Here is a 15914-nt window from a genome sequence, read left to right as displayed (position 1 = left end):
TTTGGTAACCTTTAATAGGACAGATAATAAAAAGGAAATGTTTTGTTCCCCTCTTTGGTAATAGCCATTGCTAATTTCCATTACAAGTGGTTTTCCTCAGGCTTTGGAAAAAAAGAATTGCATTGATAATAAGTAATTTATTTCTGGGAACAGTAAAACCTTGACTTTACAGTTTATAATAAACAAGCAAATATTTTCCTTTAGCAAGAAAAGAATTGAAACATCAAAACGACCTCACAGTGGAAACCTGACAATTACCACTGATGAAAAGTGGGGGCTTTTTCTATAATAGAGTAGGAGCAAATTCTCCAGACATAGGAAAAATGCTGAAGCTGTTTACAGGCACTTGTGTACATAGTGAATGAATAAAAGACATATTGACATTGAATATGAATCCAAAACCAGAAAATTAAGGCAAGCATCTTGAAAGCAAGTCAGCGGTGGCCAGCTGATGTCCGAGATCACTTTGCCACCTAGAAGGTAAGTAGGAAAAGGTAGATCTTCTGTGCACTGTGCAGCAGGAAAACTATGATATTGTTGCTATCATGAAAACGTGGTGGGATGACTTGTACAGCTGGAGTACTGCAATGGGTAGCTATAAACTCTTCAGAAGGAATAGGCAAGGAAGGACAGGTGGCCCTGTAGATTAGGGAGTGTCTCAACTATCTAGAGCTTGGTGATGGTGACAACAGGGTTGAATGTTTATGGGTCATAATCAGGTGGAAGGCCAACAAAGCATACATCCTGGTGGGAGTCTGTTCTAGTCCCCTCAAACAGGATGAAGAGGCAGATGAAATATTCTGTAAGCAGCTGGGAGCAGTCTCAAGATCACTAGCCCTTGTTCAAAAAAGAGAGTTTATGACCTTTAGAAGAAGGGGAGGGCAACTCAGAAGGACTACAAGGATGTTGTGAGGTTATGCAGGGAGAAAATTAGAAGGGCTGAAGCCCAGCTAGAGCTTAATGTGGTTGCTGCCATACAAGACAATAAAAATGTTTCTATAAAAACAGTAGCAACAACAGGAGGGCTAAGAAGAACATCCATCCTTTATCAAATACAGGGGGAAACATAGTGATAAAGGATGAGGAAAAGGTACTTCTTGCCTTCTTTGCCCCAGTCTTTAAAAGTAATTCTTTGGGTACCTAGCCCCCTGAGCCAGAAGACAGAGACAAGGAACAGAATGAAGACCACATAATCCAAGGGGAAATGTCAGCAACCTGCTACACTACTTAGGCACACACAAGTCTTTGGGGCCAGAGGGGATCCATGCAAGATGGGGAAGTTGGTGAAAGTGCTCACTGAGCCACTCTCCATCATTTACCAGCAGTTCTGGTTAACCAGGGAGGTCACAGTTGACTGGAAGTTAGAAAACCTGATGCCCGTCTACAAGAATGGCTGGAAGGGGATCCAGGGAACTACAGGCCTGTTAGCTTGACAGGTCCAGGGCAGTGATTGCCCTCAATGGCCTTAAGTTGTGCCAGGGGAGGTTTAGATTGGATATTAGGAAAAGTTTCTTCATCAAAAGGGTTGTCAAGCATTGGAACTGGCTTTCCAGGGAAGTGGTGGAATCACCATCCCTGGAAGTATTTAAAAGATGTGTAGATGTGGTACCTATGGACGTGGTTTAGTGGTGGACTTGGCAGCGTTAGGTTACTGGTTGGATTCAATGATCTTAAAGGTCTTTTCAAATCTAAATGATTATGTGATTTTATTCTATAATTCATGGCAATGTTAGCTTCACAGAAGTACCAATATGTACATCTCATGCCCATATACAGCTGCTTAGGTTTATGTTGCTGCAAATATCTGATATGGTCTTAGTATAGTGAAGGATAAGGCACAGAAAGAATACACATACCCATTTCACTAAGCTTGTGTTATGACTGACTACTCAGCCACATCCCATGTCTTCCTTACCTTAAACAAAAAATATATTGGAGCAATTATGTAGTTTGCTTCTTGAAGAGTGAAGTACAACAAAATGGAGCCAAAGCAGAATATTCAGATTTAACTAGGAAGGAGATTGTTAAAAATGCTCGGTTTCCAGCTTTTCATCTGGCAGTTCTGAAACATACATATTTTCTCTCAATTTCAACATCTGGAGGAAGCCAGAAAAGACCTCTGACTTTGGTGTCTACTACAGCAAGATGACTTCCAAAATAAAATATATATTAAAGTAGGTCCACAATGCCTTTTGCCTCCAAAAATAGATTGTTAATAGATTTTTCTAAAAAATCTCCTCCAAAGCTAAGCCCAACAATTGTCTGCTTTGGCACCTCTTCATTATTACATGTTAATGAGCTGCAAAGAGACACATTTTACTTCTGGACAACCTGACTAAGTCTCAGTGGGGTTACCACTGATAGGTGAAACCTATCTCTGTCCCAGTTATCTGCTTCATTCCTTTCTTGGATGTTCCCATTCTGCTGCATAGTTCAGCTGCTGCAGGGTGGACAGCAAATATTCCAGCCCCACAGCTGCCTGGACATCTTTGCGCTTTCTAAGACAGCTCCTGGTATACATAATTTCATTTTACAGCTTGACAGTTTAAATCAGTGCCAATTATCTCAGCACCTGTGAACTAAGGCTGTTGAGCAGTTACAAGGCAAGTAGCAGCAGGGATAATCAGAAGGGATAGGATGGGCTGCCAGGGACAGAATCTGCTACAGACATCTCTGCTTAGAATCCCTATAGGATACCTGTGAAGGAGGAGTCATGAGGAGCATTGGTCCATGGAGAGCAGCAAATGCTTCACTCAGGTGTAGATTGCCAGATACCTCACAGGTAGCCACATCAGTGCATGTAGCAGTCCAGACCTGGCCATCAGTCTTTCCACCAAGGCTATGACATTGAAAGACTTCCAGTGAGAGCAATAAGACAGACATAGCCTCTTGTAATAAGCACAGGCTAATGTGCTCAAGTCTGCTTTCAGTGTGAGTATTAGGAATAGCAATAAGTGGAGAGTGACTGTGCTTTAATTATGAGAAAAGCCCAGTAAGCTCTTCTCTCTTTAAACATACCCTCCTACACCATGAACAGCTTTACTTTAACAGAAAGCATGTTAGATCCTCAATGGAAACACAACAGAGCTTGGACTGTGGGAATACAGCTGATAAGCAATCTAACCAACATCCTGTCTATTCCTGCACTGTAGCTGTGAATAATTACTCCTCCACGTAACCCTGGCCTTTCTGTCACTGCTCTTCCACAGCTGTATACTCCTGTAACTGCAAATGGGCCCAAACCAAACCCCCAGAGCTAAAATTGTTCTCATATTTAAGGAAATCTGGCAAGAAATCCAAACAGGTGTCTGCCCTCCCTTGCTACAACTGGATGATGTGGAGCCCTAAATATAAACAACCAAAACTTTCACAGCTATGTTCCTGTTTCAGATTCTGTGGCTCAAGCCAGTCTGTAGTCATTTTCTTACGCTGATCCCTACTGACAGAGGCAACTTTTAAAAACCAATTCATAAAGCAAACAATTTTACCAGACTTTAAGAAATATTTTCAGTGTTGATGTTAATTGAGCCATTTACTGCATTCACTGACTACTCTGTCTACTTTTCCTGGATGTCGAGCTAGTGCTGCTTCATAGGAGGAGGAAGTTTTATTACACAACTGAATGAAAGAAACTTGAACACAGTGTTTGGGGTAAAAGAATTAATCACTGCCCTCTTGGCACATTTCCATTTTAACAAAAGAAATGAGCATTCCCCAACTTTACCTCATTGTCTGTGAGGGTACCCAGAGATTTATTTCCTAAGGATCCTGGTCTATTTAAACTCCCCAGACTAGGAACTGCAAAAATTTTAAAACCCCAAATGTAATAGAAAGGCTAAAGACTGCTGATCATACTTCAGAAATACACAAAAAGCTGTTTGCTTTGGAGAGTAAATTTGCAGCACTACAATACTAAGACATAGTAAATTTACATCCCTGAGAATGTAAAACCTAATCTGTCACTGGGATATTGCATTTCTAATAAATATATGATTGTAATATTGGATTATAACTAATAGTCATTATTTAAAATATTAATAATATTACATTATAAAGATTGAAATATCTAATATTGAAGGAGTCAATATTTATAAAAATGAGAGTCTAGCACTGAACCTCATGTGGCATTACAAGGTAGCTGGGAGATACATTCACTCTGCAGAGTTTTACCCATAAGAAATATTATTCCAGGTCTTAGAAATTACTATCTCAAGACAATGGTTTTCCATTTTTTCTAGATACATATGACTGAAAATTTTCCATGGAGACTGAGGATTCCAATACAGTGCCGTTCAGCCTAGTGATAACAACTTTGATTTTCCTCAATACCAGTCATAGAGCCATTAGAAAATATTGGCAGAATCTAGCAGTCTAAACACAGATTGAAAAACCCTTTTTCTGGACTGTAAATATCAAAGTAGGAATATCTCTTGCCAAGGCAGGAAGGCAACTCCCTTTGAAAAACAGTCTTGAGGCTGAAGAGCAGGAACTTTCTGGGAATGAGACACACTACTTTCTGACTGCAGGCAGGCCATTTAACTTCCCTGTTATCACATTTCTGTCGAAGGTCAGCAAGTAGCCTACCCTCCAAAGCCAGGAGCTATCGATACAGGAGGAGATTTACAGAGAAAAGGAAAAGCACTTGTACCTGGATAGGGCCATGATATTTTACCTTCACCAAGAACTTCTAGTCTATGTTTCTCTCTCTCTCTGCTAGAAATGTGGAATAGCTCATACATAAAAGCACCAAAAGCAGATTCCCATGGGCTCACGCTCCCAGAACAAGGAAAAACGAAAGCACTGCACACACCAAATGGAAATCACTGCATTTGCTCCCTCACAACTCCCATAGCTGCCCCTGTTTCTTCAGAGAAAATTCATTTATTATGGATCACTACCACCAGCTAAATGAAATTTATTTTAAATATTGAATGTTAATCTCAGGAATGTCTCAGTCTGTTCAAGTGCTGAGAACAAACTTACACAGAATCATAGAAATGTTTATAGTTGGAGAAGACCTTTAAGATCATTGAGTCCAACCATTAACCCAGCACTGCCAAGTCCACCACTAAACCATGTCCCTCAGTGCCACATCTGCACAGTTTTTAAATACCTCCAGGGATGATGACTCCACCACTTCCCTGGACAGCCTGTTCCAGTGCTTGACAACCCCTCTGGTGAAGAGATTTTTCCCAATATCCAATCAAAAACCTCTGCTGCTGCAATTTGAGGCAGTTTCCTATTGTCCTATCACTTGTTACTTAGGAGAAGAGATTGACTCCCGCCTGGCTACAACCTCCTTTCTGGTAGTTGCAGAGAGTGATAAGGCCCCCCCCCGAGCCTCCTTTTCTCTAGGCTAAACAACTCCAGTTCCCTCAGCCACTCCTAAGACTTGTGCTCTAAACCCTTTACCAACACGACACTGCCCCTGTTCCATGTGCAAACTGGAAACTAGGCACATAATTTTCTACTGTTGATATAGCTATTAAAACAATAAACCCATCCCTTTTCCCCCTAAAAAGCTAAAAAGCTCTATAAGTACTACAGCTTTGGTCTCACAGCAATTTTTCATGTTTTTAACTCTTACAGCAAAAGGCACATGAATAATATGTTTGTATTACAGGTTCTGTTTTCAATGCAATTTACAAGAATCAATTCATACACGCACTAGTGCCGCAAGACAGGAAACTACCTGTTTCATCCCGTCACTGCCATCCAAAAAATCAGTATTAGCCAGGTGGTAACTAGTCTATATGCATCAGGGGGGGTTGTGTTACTCTAATGAAACTGATTTTAATAGTTTATTTAAGCATCTCTAATTTCTCCCTGTAGAAAAGGCATATAGCTCTCTATATCTGTCTGTATCAGGTCACCCAGTATCATCATGGCCTGGTTTCGCGAATGAAGATTTGGGAAAGGTCTCTACCCACATTTGCTACAAGCGCACTGGTGGCTAAAAAGGCCAATACGAGACAGGCATGTCTGGTTGCAAAAGGCACAGCAGAAAGACTCCTTAGGTGGTAAATTCTGCAGGGTACGATTCCTTCTGTGTTGTCTTTTCTCCTCGAGGGTGATCCTGCGTGCATTCTCAAAGGCATTGGCAGCGTTATAGATGGTGTGTCTCCAGACCTCCCGATTGCAGGCCAGAGTAGACCAGTTATGGTGATCAATATGGCCAAGGCTGAGATGTTGTTTCAGGGAGTCCTTGTATCTTTTCTTCGGGGCTCCTCTTATGCGGCAGCCGGTGGCAAGTTCACCATAAAGCAAGATCTTAGGGAGGTGGTGGTCCTTCATCCTTGAGACGTGCCCTGCCCATCGCAGCTGTGTTCTCAGTAACATGGTCTCAATACTTGTGATTGCTGCTTGTTCTAGAACAGATGTATTGGTCACATAATCTGACCAGTGGATGTTTAGGATTGTTTGGAGACAGTGTTGATGGAAGCGTTCTAGGAGTCGCAGGTGGTGGCGGTAGATGATCCACGATTCAGATCCATATAAGAGAGTAGACAACACTATGGCTCTGTAAACACTGATCTTCATACTTTTCTTCAAGTGTTTATTTTGCCAAACTCTTTTATGAAGCTTTCCGAAGGCACTGTATGTCTTTGCTAACCTGTTGTCTATCTCTCCGTCAATCTTACTATCCAAGGAGATGAGGTTGCCTAGGTAATTAAACTGCTGGATTGATTTGAGCTCTGATTGGCCAATGGTGATATGGGGATGATGGAAGACTTCCTGAGGTGCAGGTTTATAGAGAACTTCTGTCTTCTTTAAGCTGACTTCCAGCCCAAAGAGCTCAGCAGTGTCTGCAAAGCAGGATGTTAAACGCTGCAGAGCTGCTTCTGTGTGGGCCACAAGGGCGGCATCATCAGCATAGAGCAGCTCCTGGACAAGATGGTTTAAGGTCTTAGTGTGGGCCATCACTAACACTATCTTTCAGCAGAACAATAGTCTGAAGACAACATGGATGCATCCCAGATCCAAACACTGGCACCTCATCGATTATGTCTTGGTGCATCAGAGAGATGTCTGCAATGTCCACCGCACCCGTGTGATGCCCAGCGCAGAATGCCAAACAGACCATCAACTGGTGCACTGTAAACTTAACCTCAGTGTTAAATTCAAACCTAAAAGGGGCAGTATCCCAAGGAGGACACTCCAAGTTAACAATCTCCAATCAGCCACAGTGAGAAACAATTTCAAGGCTAATCTTCAAACTAGGCTTGATAACCATTCCACAGATTCTACAGACACCTCTCCTGTAACATTCTGGCACTATATTAAAACCAGCATCTTGCAGTCCTCTATAGAAACCTTAGGGTTCTCCCTCAAGAAGAACAATCAAGAGATCCAGGAATTGTTGAGGAAGAAGAGAACTGCCCACCAAGCACACCTTGCACTGCCTTCCTGTCACATAAGAAAAGTAGCCTTTTGCATTACATGCAGCAAGCTCCAACAGAAACTCCGTGACATCCAGAACAAGTGGTGGATCAGTCTAGCTGAAAAAACACAATTATGCGCAGACACGGGTCACCCAGTAACAAGGGAATGAAATGCATTTTCTTCATGAAGAATGGGCCTCTTCTCCAATCCTGGGTGAAGCATGGAGAAGCTGTAGAGAATTCATTAAGAGTTATTTGATAATTAATAAAGCTAAGGAATAAAAAGGTCTTGAAATGAAAGAAAACAGAACTGTTTACACTGCACAGGACAATCAATTTCTGGAGATGCAAATGCTCCGTCCTAAACAGGTCCACTGGGAGCTTGGCAGCTTTGTGCTCTGTGGGGCCAAGTCACTCTTCTCTTACCTCTGTCAAACATCTTCCTAGTTTCTTGCACACAAGCCATGGGGAAGTCCCCAGACATTTCATATATGCCCATATACGCAATGCTGAAGTCCACTTGTGAGGGCATTTTTCCAGCAGTCTTGCTAGCTGTTTTCCTTGGCATCTGTGCAGTAAGGCTTTGGCAGTAATTAGCAGGGCTGCTTTGCAGTTTTGTCTGGTATAAAACTTTTGTTATGACCTTCATTTGCAATAATCTAAGCATTCAATAAAAAATAATGTTAATGAAAACCTGTTTATGAGGGTTTAACATAGCAACAAGTATAAAAATATTGTGCAGTTTTAAAAAAATTACTAAATACTTTTCTCATGACTCCCCTATTTAGAATATTTATTCTAAATTATTTAAACTGACCTTCCCAGCAAATCTAACTCTTAAATTTAAGCTGCACTACTAAATGTAATAGCAACATTATTTACAGCATGCTGGAAGTTGCATGCCTCATATAACACATTGGTAATACTCTTCATCTCTGCTGTTCTACTGCTATGCTCACTTAGCACATGAAATTTGGGGACCTTTGTACCAGAAGAGTTAGGGCTTTTGGTCCTTCCTTCTTTCTCCAGACCCTTTTTAGGCAATTCCCTGGCCAGAGAGAAGGCACAAAGACAATCAGCTGTTATGACCAGAGTTATTGGCAGAGCAGTGTCCTCTAGGGACAAGGTTCATTCTGCAGGACATTGATGAGCTGCTTTACTGTGTACTACAGAAAGGTTCTGTACCTTGACGTACCCCGGAGGGAATAGGCTCTTTGGGCTTGTTTTTAGGGTTCTTACTAAATCTGAGATCTATTACCTGGCAATTCACAGTTGTGGAGGACCAAAGTTCTAAAGATTCATGGGAACATTTCAATTTTGTGCTGTGCAAATGTAAACTTTACTTCTCATCCTTTACTAGCTATCATCCTATTAGCAAAAGTGTCCATTTAGATGCCATTTGTGCTGAGCCTTTNTAAACATCTGTCTTTGTGATTTTCAAGCTTTGGTATGGTCCATGTTTGAACACTGACTAATCCCATTCATATGTAAGTTAACTCATTTTGGTTTTTATGATCAAAGGTTAGATCACATGGTGAGGTGATAGGAAGAATTGGAGACATAGGACACTCTTTTATTTGAAAGGAGACTGACTGGCGTAGGATGTTTATCTTAGGAAAGGATAAACTAGACATGATAAACAGATATGACCCAGTCAAGCATCTGCAGTGCTTCCTTCAGTGAAGTTCCGCAGTCCCAGCTGCTGTGTCAGGGAGACTTCTTTAAGCCTTTTCCAGTATTTCGGGATGGATGGTCAGATAATTTAGTTATAGCAGCACTTGTAAATACTGCTAACCTCAATGCAAGTAGTGGTCATTTCAACCCTTTGATTACCTCCCAGTAGTGCCAATCAAAGGGAAGGAAATTAAAGGACAGAAAAAGTAAAGCAGCTCTTCTCAGGGCAGGCATACTTCAGTAATACATACTTAAAAACATCCTTAACGCAGTACCAGAGAATAAGAGATACAGCCAGGTCAAACAGCCTGGGGGGATGTTTGTTACTACTGCCTATTCTGCAAGCATATTCAAAGTCAACTCAAGACAGCAAAATTTCATCTGCCCTCCATCTAGCCCTGCACCACAAAGCACCAGAAAGGTTGAAGGTTCTGGCACCTTTTGATGGAAATTCAAAACTCTGCAACTATCCTGTTTACGTTAATCATAAAATTCACACAGATTGAATGCTAACAGAATGGTTGGTCATGTTTTATACATACCTTGCATTTTAATCAAACGATCACCTGCCTGTGCATTTTCTGCTGCTTCCAGTGTCTTGATTTATATCCCTAGAAACACTCTGCCTGCCCTAGATCAGAATAACACCAAAAAACCCAAGTTTTTGTGTACAGTAATTTTCCTTTCATTAGGCTTGCTAATGTAAACAATGGAAGTAAACCAGTCACTCCAAAAGGCTTTGTTGCCTTGTTGCACATATTTTGAGAGTTGGAAAGACAAAGGATGAAAGTAAGAGTTCTGAGAGCCCCAAACCAGAGAATACAATGTTAAAATGCCTGATATTGCACATGCCACAGGGTCTCTACCCAGTTGTGCATTTCAGCTTTGTACAGCTTTTGCACCTTCAGCTGTCCCACTTCTACCACTTTTCAACAAAACTGTCCTCTACCATCACTTTCATCCAGGGCAGATATTCACACTACCAGCTTCTGTCCCTCTATTTACAACAGGTACTGTAGCATGATTTAGGGATTTTATCGGGGGAACATACTGGCTCTAGACTCATGACACTCAGGAGGGCTGGCATTAGTCTTGTTGACAAATCTGAAACGGAGCGCAAACCTCCCAGAGGAGATGCCAATGGAAGGCATGTGCTATCAGTGAAACTGTGCAGGATACAGGCCTTCATCCAAGATCATCATCCCAAAATTGAAATGCCAGTTTTACAGCTAGTAAGGTGGTGAGCAGTATTTCATTATGTGGCATTCAGCAGAAAATATCAGTTACTAATATACAAATATACAGAGAGGTTTTCTTTCAGGCTTTGACTTGAATGTACCTATGACAGTGACTGAAACTGTGTTTTCTGACTGACCTGGAATTTAACATCAGGCTAAACTCTGATCTGCTCTACCAGATGTGTCAGGGTAGCATATGGCTCTGCGTTGTGCAGGCTAACACAAGCGAAAAGAGAAGGCAGACTAGAACATTACAAATCCAAGGTCCTATAGCAAATACTTCTTTAAGCCTTTTATTGAATTTGAGTCAGTATGTAACTCTGTCCTGGAGTTAACTATTAAAAAGGCAACCATTTTAGACACTGCCCTGAAATACAAGATTATAAAATGCAAAACAGGTTAACTTTGCCATCTGGAGTGGTGAAAGCTGAATACACAGTCACTTGCTACATTTAAAATGACAGCCCAATCCACGTGAGGAATTACCAGGAGAACAAAGCGGACAAATACTCTTTTGATTGCTTCCTTGAATTTCCAAGCTCTGTGTACCCATGTTTGCCTACTATCAGGTAAGTGCTGGGTGTTTCATGTGACAGTTAAAAGGCCACTGCTATTTTTAGCCATGTACACATTGCAAGGTAGCAGAAATGTAGGGCAATTCACACTGGCATGGCACACGCAATTCTTGCCTGAAAGCACACTGCCCTCCAAGTGCTGCTTGAAGAGAGAGGGCCACTGTCCTGGTTGAAAGCTGGTTTATAATATCTCTGTGTCAAAATCTAGTCCAAATATATATGCCCTCAAACACAAGGGGCCAAGTGAAGTAGATTTTTTTGTCTGGGGCTCTGTTTAAGCCGACAAAGGGGTGAAACAGGGCCACTGCGTGATCCTCACAAGCAGCCTCTCTTTTCAACCAGAAACATTTAGTTCTGACCAATGTTTTAAAGTGCACATTGGCTCTGGCTCCAGGTTCACATAGAACACAGAGGGGTTCTCAGAGGACACCAAGCTGGGGAGATCAATGCCAACCTCAGCCTCCTCACCAGCAGCCCAGCAGCCAGGGTGAGGATTCAAGGACACGGGCTCACTAAGGGCAATTTAACAGAGCCCCAAGCCATCGCTAGGACATTTTGGACAACAGGCTAACTAAAGGCACTCAATTTGTTGACAGACCATAACAGAGACTCTTTGTACACTTTTCCTTCCATATGGACATTATTGGGCACCAGTGTCATCTCCTAACACCTGTGTCCTTCTGATAAGTTCCACTGGTACTTAGACAGGAGGTTGTTCCGAGCTGCAGTGGAGTTGTCGTTCTACATGGAGTGGCACAAAGAAGAGACAGCCATAATTTCTCTGGTGGCTTTGGGCAATGAAGTAGCTTTTGCTGCTGGGAGGAGAGAGAAAACACATAACCACAAGCTGGTCCTTGGAGCTGCCAGATGAGTCTGATGTCAGTGGAGAAGATGGCCTAGAAGAAGGGTAGGCATAATAGCACCAGGAGAGGGAGCTAAGCCCTGCAAAGACAAGGCAACATCAGATAAATCATCCATGCACACTTTGCACACCTCAACAGGTGAAGGAAGAACTGTTGTTTGAGGTAGAGCTGAAAACAATGAGATGCAGCTGGCAAAAAATCCCCATTATTAGGGATAAATGTTAGAATACATATGAAATGATGAGCAAGTTGCACACTTAAAACGAAAACAGGAGAATAAAAAAAAATCTGTCCCTGACCTGCCATTTTACCATACTATAAATTCTGATTTAACTGCAGAAATATATGTTTGAATTATGTTGAATGGAGTTCACGCAGAGTTATTAACAGAAAAGCTCAGGGTGAGAGAGGTGATGGCTCAGCTACCTTTCAGTAACTGCAGATTATTTAAGGTCTGTAATGTGCTTTAAAGATGAAAACCACTGAGTGCTTAGTAAATTAGAACAAGAAAAAAATTCCCCAACAGTGGCGTCTATTAAATTACAAAATAACCTCTCCAGGGAAGCCTCAGAAGTATTGTCACTAAATAAATTTAAAACTGAACAGCTTGAAATGTGTTTACTGTAGGAAAGAGACCTGCATTTGCCCCAGGGGAAAGATATGAAATGTCCTAAGGCTTCAATAGTCTTTTATCTCCATTTTTTTATCACTCTTTCCTGATGCACAGGGGAGAGAGATGATTATTTAAGCTCTTTTTTTCCCCTCTGGAGCTGTCTAGTGAAATGTGCTGACAGGTACTATCCATCGACTGTGTATTTCAGGTAATTCACAAGGCAGGCAAGTACGGGGACCCACATTCTTTGACAAAAAACACGCACATGCTGGAGGAGGAGACAGCTTCTCTTTGAGACCAAGACAACCTGCCAGCCTTTGTCATTTTCAAGGCAGACCACAAAAAATGTTACCCAGACACACATCCAGACAAATGACACACAGAAAGCAGCAAGCAACAGTTTAGTCAATCCTAGGCTGTCATGGGATGCTCAAAACAAAAGGCCTTCTCTTTTCTCTTATGATTCTACTGCGTCTGGTCCATGCAAAAAGAGCAGCTCTCTTCTCTTGCTATCACAAGAGCCAGGATAAAGGTTGTTTATATTGACAATGGCAGAGGGAGGGGCAGGGACAGGAGGAAGGAGAACAGGAATCTAACGAGCTAAGTCAGCTGGTAGAAGAAGGGATTCAGACAATGCCAATACCAACTTTTACACAGCAACAAGAAGCTTGGTTGTTTTGGGTCTGATTTGCCATTAGCTCAAAGCTACATCCGTATCTGGGATGGTTATGTATTGCAGCCCCCATCCTGTGCGCATCTCACAGCAGCTGTATCTGCCCTAAACTACTACGGAGCAGGCTACAGGCTCTGATGAGGTTTTTTACAGCCTTCAGGTAAGTGCCCTGTGAGCCCGGAGAGGCGCTGTCAAGCACGATTTGAGTGAGTGACAGGGCGGCGGCTATTATGGTGAGTACCAATTACGCTGGAGAAGTTCCTTTGACTGTGTGACACGAGGCTCAAGTGTGGGCAGGCCTTTAGGGAGATGCAGCTCCTGTCTGACCAACACAACTGTTCTGTGGTTCAGCAAGAACGAGGAATGACATGATGGCAGACACTGTTTGAGGGAGGGAGGTGTAATCCAACACAGAGGATGCCATCAAAAACAGCAGGGAAGATAATAAAATGCATTTCAGCTACTTTTTCTTAACTTGTACATATCTTCAATACTTCTATTAAATTACATTTGCTATCATTATCTGTAGGTTGTTACAGTAAATGGGAATTACAGCAAAAAAAATATCCAGAACTAATTTAATGTTATTACTGAGATATGTGGAGTATACAAAAGTTCTTTTCAATAGTACCCAAATGTATCCTCAGCATAATTACTTTACTACGAAGTTGTCTGCTTAGCAGTAAAGGGCTCATGTTTTTTCCTCTGCATTCAGCAAAATGTCAGATGTTGTACAGATATTCTTCAGATATGAAGATGCTTGCAGGCCACATAAAACTTCAAGGAAGCAGGGGGAGAAAGAGAAATATAAATTGAAACTCCTCAAATGACATCCACACTTCCAGCTACATTCTGTAGGCCAGTTGGCAGCACATGGGAGTCAGGTAAGAGTTTATAAATTCCATTTCCAGAGGCAATCAGACAAGTAGTGCTGAGGCAGGTAGGAAGGAAAGACACTGGTCACTTCATGCATGATACTTTGGTATGACCTGCCATTACACAGTCCCTAATGAAATTTTGCTATGCAGCATTGGCAAGAGCTAGTGAGGATGGCTGGCCACTGTCTCACCTTGTTTCTTAATCTTCATGGGCTTTTAAGATAATTTACCCAATCCTGCAATTTGCAAACCAGTCATATGCTGTTGGTAAATCCAAATCTCCCATCACTGCTTGTCCTACTTTCTGGGACAAAGTCCCAGTACTGCAGTACAAAGTTGCAAACCAAGTATTGCCATTCAGGGAATAAATCTGAGCTGCAGATCAAAACCCAAGATGCTTGCAAAGGGAATATTTGATGTGGAAAAAAGATCTCACATTACAAGAGCTTTGCAAGTTTGACATCAGAAATCAATCCAGAACTTTACTTCTCAGAGTATACAGGTACTCAAAACGCTTATTTCACGGTGATACCATTGTCATGCTGTATCTTAATGGGAAATTACTTGGTAGCCAACAGCAGCACTATCAGAATTAGAACCAAAGTTTCAGTAATGGAGATCTCTTTATATTGAATCAAATTTGTCATTAAAATTCATCAAAGGAAAATTTCACTATCAGCAAATTTGACTGATGTACTAGAAGATTTTTCACGCAGTACATTTAAACCAAACAAGAAAATGATGGCATATTCCAATAAATCCACCAGATTGTTGTAAATTACATATAAAAATGGTTTTTAATTAGAGGCTTGTTTTATGATAAGGTATGTTAATATTCATACTTGCTCAGGAAACATAAAGTCACAGCACATGTGCCAAACCTCATTATAAAAGCATATGATTCAAATCATATCCTAAAAATAACAATAAATCTTGTGTTATTGCAAGTTTCTTGTAGCATATCAATGTTATAAGGCAAAACAAAATACAATACATTATATTTTGAGAACAGCTTCATTAAATAACTGAATGAAATATTTACTGTATGCAATGGACAAATCAATAACAAACAGCTTCTCAGCTTTTCTCTTAATAACAAGTGATCCATTCTCATTCCTTTCCTCCAAAAACAAGTGATGTAAACAACTTTTCCCAAAGCTTATTGAAGTACTGATAGCAAACATCCTGAGTAAAAGATACATATTTGAGTGAAACAGATAAATCATAGGGATGTCTTTTCAGAATTTTATTACATTGTTTCACCTCCAACAGATCAAATAAACAATTCCTTTTCTTGTAAATAAATGGCTAAGGAAAACACATAGTATTGTCTTTAGGGAATTTCTGGTGAGCACCTATTTCACCACCACAGCTTCTCGCTTAGTATTCTCAATGTGTGATGACAATCTTTTTAGGAAGACATTTGGATGCTCTTTCTTCAAAAGTCCTGTATGGCCAAAAAGGCACAACTTATGAGTGAAGCCAATTGTTACTGTCACTGAATCTTTAACTTGCAATCACTGAATTTTTAATCTTGATCTAATTATCATAGGGGAAAAAAAAGAGGAATGCTATTAAGTCTCAATAATGACAAAGTTGAAACTGTAACACACATCTCTTAGTACCTACCCCTTTTCTGCTTTATGCTCACCTTGTCACTGCCCACCTGAATCCTAAGGTGGCTGGCCTCACACCATATATAAGATTTTATGTACACTGGATACTTTCTCTTTGTTAGCCTAAAACCAATTTTACGCAGTTGTCAGGTCTGCCTTTATTTAACTATTAGTCAGTTGACCACTGATACATTGTTTATAGCCCTCTATTGACACCTCAGATCTGTACTCCTCTGCAGTGCATCCAGTACCTTTCCTTTTGAGCCTCTGCCATGATACCATGTTTATTGTCCTCCATGCCACATCATTTTGCTAGGGTCCTGCATTCTTCATTCCACATGAAATAACTACTTGTTAGTCTCAGCTAAATAAAAATTATGGTTACATCACATAACTGTACAA

The sequence above is a fragment of the Lepidothrix coronata genome, unplaced genomic scaffold, assembly GCF_001604755.1.
Source record: "Lepidothrix coronata isolate B3197 unplaced genomic scaffold, Lepidothrix_coronata-1.0 Scaffold69, whole genome shotgun sequence".
Taxonomy (NCBI): domain Eukaryota; kingdom Metazoa; phylum Chordata; class Aves; order Passeriformes; family Pipridae; genus Lepidothrix; species Lepidothrix coronata.
Note: the sequence above shows the minus strand (reverse complement) of the source record.